The sequence below is a fragment of the Lagenorhynchus albirostris genome, chromosome 11 (genome assembly GCF_949774975.1).
Source record: "Lagenorhynchus albirostris chromosome 11, mLagAlb1.1, whole genome shotgun sequence".
In the NCBI taxonomy this organism is placed as follows: Eukaryota; Metazoa; Chordata; class Mammalia; order Artiodactyla; family Delphinidae; genus Lagenorhynchus; species Lagenorhynchus albirostris.
The window spans coordinates 68920958-68932907 of NC_083105.1; positions in this window are offsets into that span (position 1 = coordinate 68920958).

The window sequence follows — 11950 nt, forward strand, 5'->3', positions numbered from 1 at the left end:
CTCTGATTTCCCCCTATCTGGCCTGGATTAGGATTCCCCCATATAGCAAAGTTCCAAGTATTACTAGATAGTAAGGTCTCAATACATATATAAAGGAGGGAAGGAAGGAAGGAAGGAGGGAAGCGGGGAGAGAGGAACGCCCCTTACTTCTTAACTATATGCTCAGCATAAATATTAACACTGACCTTCTGGTGTTACCTCTGTTCCTAAGAAAAGAAGGACTTATCTTAACCAGGGATTACCATTATGTAAATAATATTTGATGGGTTGCTTCCTAGGCTTCTCTACTTACTGCCATTATTCAAGCAGTCTGTGATTCTATTACAGTATTTGGTCACACAGATATACGTTACAACCTATAGCCTTTCTTTAGTTCTTTATAGTCTGAGGTACATCACAGATTAGATAGATAGATGATAGGTAGATAGAGAAACAGATAAATAGATGAATATAAAATTATATACAATTGTGTAAGTGGTAAAGGGAAAAAACGAATATTTCAAATGATATTTAAAGTGTTTTAAGGAATCATAACGAAGAACAAATTTAGATTGGAGAAAAAAAGATCAGGGAAGTCTTTGCTAAGAAATCATGTTAAAATGACACATAAAGGAGTAGGGTAGAGGAAAAACATTCAGACAAGGAAACAGCGTAAGTGAAGCCTCTGATGCATGAGGTAGTGGGGTGTGATTGAGACACTGAAAATGTTTTATATAGTTGATACGACAGTCAACACCAACTGGAGAGGTAGAAAGAGGCCAATTCATGCAGAGACTTTAAGGCATGGCAGAGGGTGTTTGTTAGATTCTACGTGAAGGTAAATGGGAAGACATTACAAAGTTTTGAGCAAGGGAATTAGTTTTAATAGCAGAAGTTCTTAATTCTTATTAAACTTAACATCTTTTTTTTCTTCAATTTTATATGTCTTAAGAAATCTTTATTGACCCTAAGTAACAAAGATAATATCCTATATTTTCTTCTTGAAGCTTTATGTTAATATATTTTATATCTAGGCATATAAACAATTTTCAATTAATTTTTGTATATACTGAAAGATAATGGTGGGCATTCATTGTTTTCCCATATGAATTACCAGATATTCCAGCACCATTGTGAGAAACATTCCAGCCAGAAGACATTTAGGTGAGATATAGGAACATGGATTGACCTTAAAAATTTATGACTAACTCAAACAAGAAAGAATCAAAATAATAATTTTAGATCTTAGCATATGACAAAATAAGCTCTCTGAGTAAATGTCCCAATGGGAAAAACTGCTAAATAAAATATATTTTAAAGTGTTTTACCTTAAATACATAGCTGAATTAGAATGCAAAGTAATCTTCAGAAGCCAAAAATAAAGTAAAAGTTCGGTAAGACAATTAAATACCAAAGAATGCTTTTGCCTTAAGTGTTTCAGCTGAGCTCAAGAAAACGTTAGCTTCTACAACTGATAGCTGGAAAGGAAAGAGGAGAACTGATAAGGATTAAGGCCCTTCCAGGATTAAGATTCTAACTAGGGACATCAACATAAAACTAGGGCCTAGAAGGACAATACAGTATCAGAAGTAAACAAATTGTGCAAAAGATACACTGAGGAAAATGACATTTTTTTGCCTAAATGTTGTCAGGAGGATAATACAAAGCATCCTTGAGAATTCATAGCCAGAAGCCAACCTTCAAATGAGTTTATAACCTGAATCAATACTACCTGTATGTTCTGTGAAAGTTGAGGATTAAAATTCACTTTAAAGTTATGTTCGTTTGGTTTAAAGCCCATTTTCAGAAGCAAAGGTGAATTATATTTACAGGAGCACTGTTTCTAAAGTTTAAAAAGTTCTAAAGAAAATGAACATTTTACACTCAAAAATCACAAAACACAAGGAAATAAGTCAGTTAAAGGCATTGGAACAGAGCAAAAAATATCTGACTCAAATATTAAAAATTGAAATTATGAGAGAAAGATTTACTTAATATGCTGAAAGAAATTAAAGGGAAGTATGAAAATATGAGCTCAACTTCCAGTTCTCTGTCTCTAAGTTTAACTAGCTCTTTAGCCGTTCATATGTTATTTTACCATTATAGTTTTTTAAATTTCTAGAATATTTTAGTTCTTTTCCAAATTTTCTTTGTGTTTTGTTTGAATCTTTCTATCTTGCCTTGAATAGTACCTGGCACATAGTAGACAATAAATAGTTCCCAGTACAAAGCAGACGGTCAATACAAATGTTCTTGAGTGAATGAAAAAATGCCATAAAATTTTTTGGATATGAAGAGGAGTAGGTTTAGTAAGAGAATGATGTAGAACCAGGACTGAGTTTTTAAAATAAATATGGGAAACACTAAAGGTTTAAGAAGGTTAAAGAAGCATGAGTTAGAGATTTAAAATGAAGTGAGGTCCCTGAGGAGTCAAAGGTGGTAGGACCTTGCTCATGTGGCAAAGAAATGGCCTTTGAATAGAGGAGGGAAACTCCCTTTGATTTGAAGGGAAAAAAAAAATGATCAGGTACATGTTGGTGTGTACATTTGATGTTTGTAGGTGAAAAGCAGGGAGGGGAAGGAACAAATTGCCAATCGTGTCTTAAAAATATGTAAGTTGGGCTTCCCTGGTGGCGCAGTGGTTTGGAATCCGCCTGCCAATGCAGGGGACACGGATTCGAGCCCTGGTCCGGGAAGATCCCACATGCCGCCAAGCAACTAAGCCCGTGAGCCACAACTACTGAGCCTGCGCGTCTGGAGCCTGTGTTCCGCAACGGGAGAGGCCGCAACAGTGAGAGGCCCGCGCACCGCGATGAAGAGTGGCCCCCGCTCGTCGCAACTGGAGAAAGCCCTCGCACAGAAACGAAGACCCAACACAGCAAAAATAAATAAATTTGTATTAAAAAAAAAAGTAAGTTATATGGTGGAACTTAGATTTGATGCCTAGTTGTGGCCCTTAAGTAAATTCTGTAAACTGCTACAGGAAAAAAAAAAAAAAAAAGCAAAAAACCCCCAAACCACAACGTTTTTTCCTAAGGAGTCTTTTCCAATGGGATAAAATAGAGAATCATTCTCTGGAGTTGAGGAAAGAATAGTTCATGTGCTAATTCATCTACCAGGCACTGAGAATTTGTTCCTTGGGGAGCTCAAATCTAATTATATTGGTGTCAACCTACAGTTGGTCTGGAATTCTTTATTTCCATGGTGGCAATGTGTCACACACAGAAGCAGCAAAAACATCCTTATAAATTGTACATCTCAAATAGCTCAGGCTCAAGAAACTTTGGATTTCTTCAATCACCACCCAACAAGAGAAAACTCATAATGAATGTCAGAAAATATTTTTCATCTTTAATGATATATTTGAATAAGTGTTGAAATTTGAAGATTTTATCATCATAATGATCTTTTCATGCTAATCATTTCAATTTTTTTAGATAGAATTTAGATTTCAGCTGGTTAAAATCCAAGTAATATTTTTGTGAGGAACTTCAAACTTAATCAGTTCTTTAAAAAATAAAAAAGGTAAATGATCCAGTTTGTAGAAAGTCCTGAATTTCTGTTAGAAAAGAAGTTACTGAAAGAAACCATTTATGGGACAGGTAGTTCCTCATGAATATGATTCCACAGCTGAGTGATTAAAAAGTGCACTCCACCTTGGAAAACAGATATGGAAGAGCCCTATGGAGAAAGGGTAGGGGGAAAGCTAGAAGAGAGACGTCTGCAAAAGCCTACCCCCAGGGAAAGAGAGATTTCAAAATACAAATTTATCCAAAAGAAATGTATAAAATTATTCTGCATTAATACAGAACTCAGCAATAATTTGAAAATCTATATGCTGGTGGGTTTGAAGGATGAGTGTGGAACAAAGCTGGATGCTCTAACATATGCACAAAATATTTAGAAATTATCACTCTGTGTAGGAAAAAAATATAAATTATTAAATCAAATTTGAGGCAGGATGCAGTAATTATAAGTTGTTCTTAGGTCCTTATATACTCTGCTATGTAAAAAACGTTCTCCCTCAACTTTTTGATAATAAACTAATTTGTGATATAGGTAAAAGAAAAACATAAAATATTTTTGTTGTAAGCATTTTTGCTCTTGTTGGGTACAAAGTACCATAGGTTCTTATGTATTTGCTCTACCTTGTCAATATAGAACTAGTGGGACTCAGGATTTCCTTGCTTCCTGATGTTTTGAGTTTTTGAGTTGCTTAATATTAATAAAAGTGCATATTCAAGCAAAGGTCAATTGTATCATGCTCATTTATTTCAGTCCATTCATAACTGATATCTGTTTTGGTTTATTTATTGTTTTGAAAAAACATAGATGTGACAGGTCGAAAATACAAACAGACAATGGCCAAATCTCATATCAAAATAGAACTCTGATTCTTCTAGCACCAAGAACTTCTCCTTTAAAGATGTTAAAATTGGTGGCACAGTGGTTGAGAGTCTGCCTGCCGATGCAGGGGACACGGGTTCGTGCCCCAGTCTGGGAAGATCCCATATGCCGCAGAGCGGCTGGGCCCGTGAGCCATGGCCGCTGAGCCTGCATGTCTGGAGCCTGTGCTCTGCAGCGGGAGAGGCCACAACAGTGAGAGGCCCGCGTACCGCAAAAAAAAAAAAAAAAAAAAAAAAAATTGGGGGCTTCCCTGGTGGCCCAGTGGTTGAGAGTCCGCCTGCTAATGCAGGGGACACAGGCTCGAGCCCCGGTCTGGGAAGATCCCACATGCCGTGGAACGGCTGGGCCCTTGAGGCATGGTCACTGAGCCTTCGCGTCCGGAGCCTGTGCTCCGCAACGGGAGAGGCCACAACAGTGAGAGGCCTACGTACCGTAAAAAAAAAAAAAAAAAAAAGATGTTAAAATTGTTTGAATCAAATTAATGTCAATCTCTCCTACTATATTTTAAGGTTCCCAAGGGCATATTTTGCTCACCATTGTATTCTGAGAGCCTAGCCTCCACATAGTAGATGCTCAATAAATATTTGCTGACTTAAATGAAACAGTGATTCCTACGCTACTACTTCGTAAAAGAAATATACCACTTAATAATATGGTCTTAGAAATGGTTAACCTCAGGATGCTCCAATATTTCTGAACCACATACATTTTATGGTTAAACCCATGAGTTTAACCCCTCTCATATATTGTCCTATTGGAAATTTTCCTCACTACCTCCTCTTAATCCCCATGAGTACCTTCATCTTAGGTATTGGACAAACTCCTCATTTAAGACTGTAATAAAAATGGTACTCGCTCAAATAGCTTTGATGCCTCGAGACTGATTGGGGTCCTCTGTGGCCCCCTTACCTTATTCATACTTCTGTCTGTTTTACTGTAATTATTCATTTACATCTTCTTCCCTTCAGACTCTGAACTTCTCAAAATAAAAGCCTATATTCTATTCATCTTTCACAAAAAGGAAGCACTACATACTTATTGTTGAATAAATTACTGACTCACGACAAGTGATTAGTTTTACTGTGTGCTAACCAGGTACCACGAGAACCTGCTTGTTTTATTTATCCTCAAAACAATCCTGTGAATTAAATAGTATTACCTGCCTTTTGTAGGTGAGGAAGATGAGTCTGAGATAGGTGAAGGGTCTTGTTGAAGTCACACTTTAAGTGAATAGCAAAGGTAGATTTTGAATTCTATGTCCTACTCCAAATTCTGAAATCTGAACTCCATGCTAAGTTACACACAGACTCTCTATTCAATTCAGTTACTTAAAGTCCTAATCTTATCTAATTTTCTCTTTGCCATATAATATAGTTCCTGTTTCTCCCTGAAATTCTCCTTTCATTGTCTGCGGACACCATGTTTAGGGAGCACACATAAATTCACCAAATGAAATATTCAATCCTATGTCATCCTCTATATTTACATTAAAAGTATTACTTAAAATTATTTTAAAAGTTGCACTCTTTTTTAAAACATAAACTGTCCTTCCTTAACATTCTGATTCCTATAGAAATTTATTTACGTTTAAAATGCATATACTAAACACTGCATTTTAATCCTTTTTATATTATTCTGCATTTTGTAATTTAGAAACTAGAAGTTGCTAGTCAGTAAATCATTCTCAGATTTATTTGCCTAAATTCTATATGATGGTTCCATGGTAAGTTAAGGCCTTAGAGGTAATTTAACACCGTAACACATCAAAGCTCATTGTTGACATTAATGTGATGAAATAAAAAGCAGCAATGTCTGACCTGTTCTCAGTGTACTATTTGCAAAATGTAAAATACTCATTAAATGTAACCTAGAGTTTATAAATTGATTTATGTCAACACATGAACCCAACACTACCATTTACTGCTATGTGCTTTTTATTAAACACATCATGAGATCAAAATGGCAGTTAGGAGTTTACTCTTTCTTAGTAAGTGGAAATATGAAGCTGTTGCCTGTATTTAAGAAGGTAATAACAGGCATTTTGCATTTATTTTGTAAGCACAGTACATCAGCTAGAGCTCAACTAGTATCTCCTACTAAAAATAAACATCAATATGAAAGGGGAAGAGGCAAGGAAGAAACAACAGTGCTTTCTTCTTATAGAAAATTACATTTCTTGCACTCCCTTGTCCTAAGTAAAATGAGAATCATGTAGATTTTGTATTCTTCCCTTTATATATTGGAACTTTTAAGTACATTTTAACTCTTTCTCCCAATTACTTTCTTAGCATAGTGGAATTTATTTATATATATTTTTTCATTTATGTAGTTTTAAGCATATGGTAAGGGTTATAAAGAAATAGTTTATACAGTCCTCAAAGAAAAATAGACTGAAAGTAAACTAGAAATGTATTCACTAGCCAAAGATGTGGATGCCAGACAAAAGCACCTTGGTGATACTTTCCCTTTTTTCTTTTTCTTTTTTCTATTCTTCATTTTTTTCCCCATGATTAGAACTAAAGTCAAAGACCAAGTATCTGCATATATGCAATATATAGCATTTGGCACACACTGTATACTGTCCAGAAGTGAAGAATAATGAGATGTTTTGTTTTCTGCTTATTAAAGCCCTTAAGTAAACTACCATAATAATGACTTGGCCACTGTGCCCAATGTCCATGTTTTAACATTTTCATTGTTGAGAGGAATGAAATAGAAAACCACTGGAGGACAGAGTAATGCAAGGAAGGTGTTGTAAAAACAAACTTTTGAGTCCATGATCCCATTTGGTAACAGATAACTCAAGACAATAAAAGGTTTTTCTTGACCTAAACAGTGTTTTGTGATTTTAAAACAGAAATTTTCACATCCTTAATTTCATTGAATCTAAGAAGACACATCCTAATTTCAGAGTTGTTAAAGTGTGAAAAAATGTTTTAGAAACAATGAAATATGGTAAATATCTGGATTTCTGGCTCCTTTCAGAAAATTGAAATATTTGACACTCTAGGGCTGTGAACCCAGGTGGCAACAATAGGTCTGTCAAGTAGTGGCTGTTCCATCTGGTCTCCCTTCCTTTTCTTGATTCCTCCCTCTCTCTCATTTTCTTCCTTATTTTGTCATTAATTTCACACATATTCAGTTAATGTCTACCAAGAGCAGGACATAATCCTAGGCTTTGGGGAGACATTGGTTAACGAAACAGGCAACATTCTTGCCTTCAAAGAGCTTACCTCTCAGCTAGGAAAGATAGACTGTAAATGAGTAAATCAGTATGGTAATTTCGAAAGTAGAAAGTGCTATGAAGAAAATAAAACCAGAGCATGGAATAAAAAGTTATTGAGGAGGTGTGTATATTATTTTTGATGATGTGATGAGATAAGACCTCCTTGAAGAGGAGACTTCTGACCTAAGCATTTGGTAATGGGAAGGAACCAGTTTTGTAGAGATCTTCTCCTACCTTTCTGGCCCATCTTTTCTTGTGTGTTTATTGTTGTTTCCTTTGGAAGCCGCTTTCTTTGCACTGACTTCTTAATATCCCCAAGCTTTTCCCTTGATCCTCTTCTCATTTTCACTGTTTTTTGATGATTTTATCAAATATTTAACCATGACTTAAACTTCAAGGATTTTGGTATTTTTATCTTAAATCTAATCCTCTATCCTGAGCTCTAGAACCATTTTTATAACTGCGGAGAAACGGCCATTCTGCCTGCAAAGTTGACAAGCACCACGCACTCCGAGAAGGCTCAGATTGACTTAATTACTTATCTAATCCTTATTAAGTTTCTCCTTCTTCTGAATTATAGTAATGATTATATTGTGTGCACTATATTATTTTAATGAACACTTTTACTGTTCTTACTATGTAGCTGAAAGTATTCCAAATGCTTTGCAAATACTGTATGAGATTATATATTCATTGAAACAAGGGACTGTGTTTTTTTCATTACTTTATTTCCTGCTCTTCTCATAAAAAGGACAATTCAATAAAAGCTTGGTGAGGCAAAAAAAAAATAAATAAATCAGTAAATGAATAAATGAATACAACGAATGCAATTATAGAGATTTAGCTGTTATTGAGAGGATTGAAAAATATTGCTTATCAGACACAAGTTACATGATTGCCAGGCAGCAGAGGGTCGTGGTGTTTGTGCTCTGAATTTGTAGAAGTTCCAATTTACATAGTTATTGCTGTTCTCTATGTATGCATATAAAGAAAACCAATGAGTGTAGCATTGATTTAAAGTCAGATTTTGTGGAGTGCACATGGTGAAAAGATAACAGCACATGGGAATAGCAGGAACTGGAGAAACTGGAGGTCAGATCATTCCTGGGTTCAAGATGAGTTGAAAGGAAGCATCAAGATGACTGATAAGGAGAAATAGAGAAATAAAGAGAATTAAAAGAAATAAAAGAACTAAAGCTATGAGCTCAGAATAGGATAAGGAGATAAATGTGAAATGTGTATAACACTTATACACATATACATTCTTTTTTTTCAATTGAAAACTTAAAAAAAAATTCTGATACTATTTTTTATTGAAGTAGTTAACTTATAATGTTTCAAGTGCACAGCAGAGTGCTTCAGTTATATATACATATTCTTTTTCAGATTCTTTTCCATTATAGGTTATTATAAGATATTGAGTATAGTTCCCTGTGCTATACAGTACATCCTTGTTGTTTACCTATTTTATAAATAGTAGTGTGTATATGTTAATTCCAAACTCCTAATTTATCCCCCCCACACCCATCCCCTTTGGTAATCATAAGTTTATTTTCTATGTCTGTGATTCTATTTCTGTTTTGTAAATAAGTTAATTTATATCATGTTTTTTAGATTCCACATATAAATGATATCATGTGATATTTGTCTTTCTCTGTCTGATTTACTTCACTTAATATGATAATCCCTAGGTCCATCCATATTGCTGCAAATGGCATTACTTCATTTTTTTATATGGCTGAGTAATATTCCATTGTGTATATATATATCTCACATCTTCTTTTTTTTTTTTTTTTTTTTTTTTTTTTGCAGTACGCAGGCCTCTCACTGTTGTGGCCTCTCCCGTTGCAGAGCACAGGTTCCGGACGCACAGGCCCAGTGGCCATGGCTCATGGGCCTAGCCGCTCCGCGGCATGTGGAATCCTCCCGGACCGGGGCACGAACCCATGTCCCCTTCAACGACAGGCGGACTCTCAACCACTGCACCACCAGGGAAGCCCTATCACATCTTCTTTATTCATCTGTTGATGGACATTTAGGTTGCTTCCAACATACATACATTCCTAATCATGTAGTAGTTCTCTGGAATAGCACTATCCATAAAAAATATAGTGTGAGTTACATATTTAATTTTAAATTTTCTATTAGTTATACTAAAAAAAGTAAGAAGAAACAGGTGAAATTTGATAATATACTTTATTTAACCCAATATATTAAAATATTATTATTTCAACATATAATCAACATATAACAATACATATAATATATAACAATAATGAGGCATTTTATATTCATTTTTCATACTAAGTCTTTGCTATCAGGACTGTATTTTACACTTTGCAATCCTCGATTAGAGCCAGCCACATTTCTAATGCTCAGTAGCCATATGTGATTAGTGGCTATCACATTGGACAGAGGAGATCTCCATCTAAGGAGGTCAGGGAATGGTGAAGTTAGGGTATTGCCTACAAGGTTGCTAAAATCTCCTTGGATCTTGATGTAACACAAATATCACACAAGAAGACTATGAAAGATTTTGACCTGAAGGAAGGGAGGAGATTAAAACAATCAGGTATGTCTCCTGGTCTTTTAGAGGGTTGTTGAAAAAGGATGTTGTTTCTATTTATATAATTTGTCTTCAAGATATTTATATCAGTAGAAGAGCATAAGTACATATACGGATTTTTTTTTTACAGGTTTTTCAAGGTATTTTTTTGGGAACTAAATATTACAAATGTCATTTTGTCTTGTTCTAACCACCCCAAGATTATAAATTTACCTTTTGCTATAAGGAAAACATTGTAGAAAAACTTCTGCTGTTAATTTTAAAAAATGGTCTCTAAGCATTTCCACATATCTGAAGGGTTGTGCCCCTGCTGTCAACACAAAAGCCTCATAGAAAGGTGTGACTGTGAGAACACATCTGTCTAGTGAATAAGACACTCAAACAGCTTCATCTTCTGTACCTGTCTACTACCATCAATCAATGTGATGCCATTTTTCAGGAGAAAAATAAATGTTATATGGCCAAGTGTATTTAAAATTGGTTTTTGGTATATGGCTACATCCACTTATTGTTTTCCAGAATGAAAGCAATAACCTAAGCTCCTTCAGTACAGAATTTCAAATGACTCTGGAAGATGAAAATGAGTTCTGCTTCCTCAAAACTACAGTTACGATGCTGTAATTTTAAAATGTCTTGATCATGCTGCCAACTGAAGGTCATCTCCAAAAAAAGGGTATTTGTTTGGATGTCACATATGAGGGTTTTCATGTCCTTGTTGTTTATCATTGTATCTCTGATGCCAATAATCAGTTCTAGGCCCTGTGATCATAAAGGGAACTAAAACTTTCTAAAAACACTTTTTAGATGACAGCGTCCATAAATTAACCCTATTCAAGAAAGTGTGCTGATTCCAAAAACAAAGACAGGTCTACTAAAATTCTACCGTCTTTTTCTCTTCAATATCTGATCATTGCTGAACCACTTCATTGTCTACTGACGTCAAAAAAAAAAGACAAAGCAAAAGCAAAACAGAAACAATAAACATTAAGAGAGATTTGGGAGACGTTAAGCAGGTACTGGCTTCTGGTTCAGTGCTAGACATTATGATAAATACTAACTATTATTTGTTACCACTGGTATCTTGCCTTATGGTGTTGCATCTGTGTTTAACCAGAGAATGCCAGATGGCAATGAGAAACCGATTGCTCACTATGCAAGAACAATGATGTACATTACACATACACTAACAAAGCTTCAGCGATTATCAAGGGAGCCCAAAATTCCCACAACCACTTTTGTCAACCTTTAACAATTAATGGAGTACAGACTCCTTTGAATATTCTTTGGCGATTCCTCTCTAAGGAAATCATACACCTTCAATTACGTAAACAGAAATGCAACTTGAATTTTTCTTGCCACCTACCTCCAAGCTTTGAAGAGCATAATTTCTAAAGCTCCTTCTCTGGTCACCAGCTATTGCTTTCCAACTATGTTGTCTTTCTCCCATAGAGTGGTAGAAGATAATCCTTTCATACCACTTCATGACTATGAAATGTGAGTAGAATAACTACCCAAGGAATTCATGCATGCTGTAATTTTTCACTGATTTTCCCACTCATAACTGAATCTGTTTTTTGGAAAGTCTTTTTTCTGTGGTTCTAAGTGGTGATTTTTATGTTAGCTTGGATATATTCAAACAACATATTTAGAAACCCTTTGCATTAAAAATTGATTTAGAATTAGGTCTGGTGACATACAATAGATTAAGATATTTAAAAGTAATCTAAATGTTTGTAGTATATGGCACATGATGACCCAGTAAAAACATATTG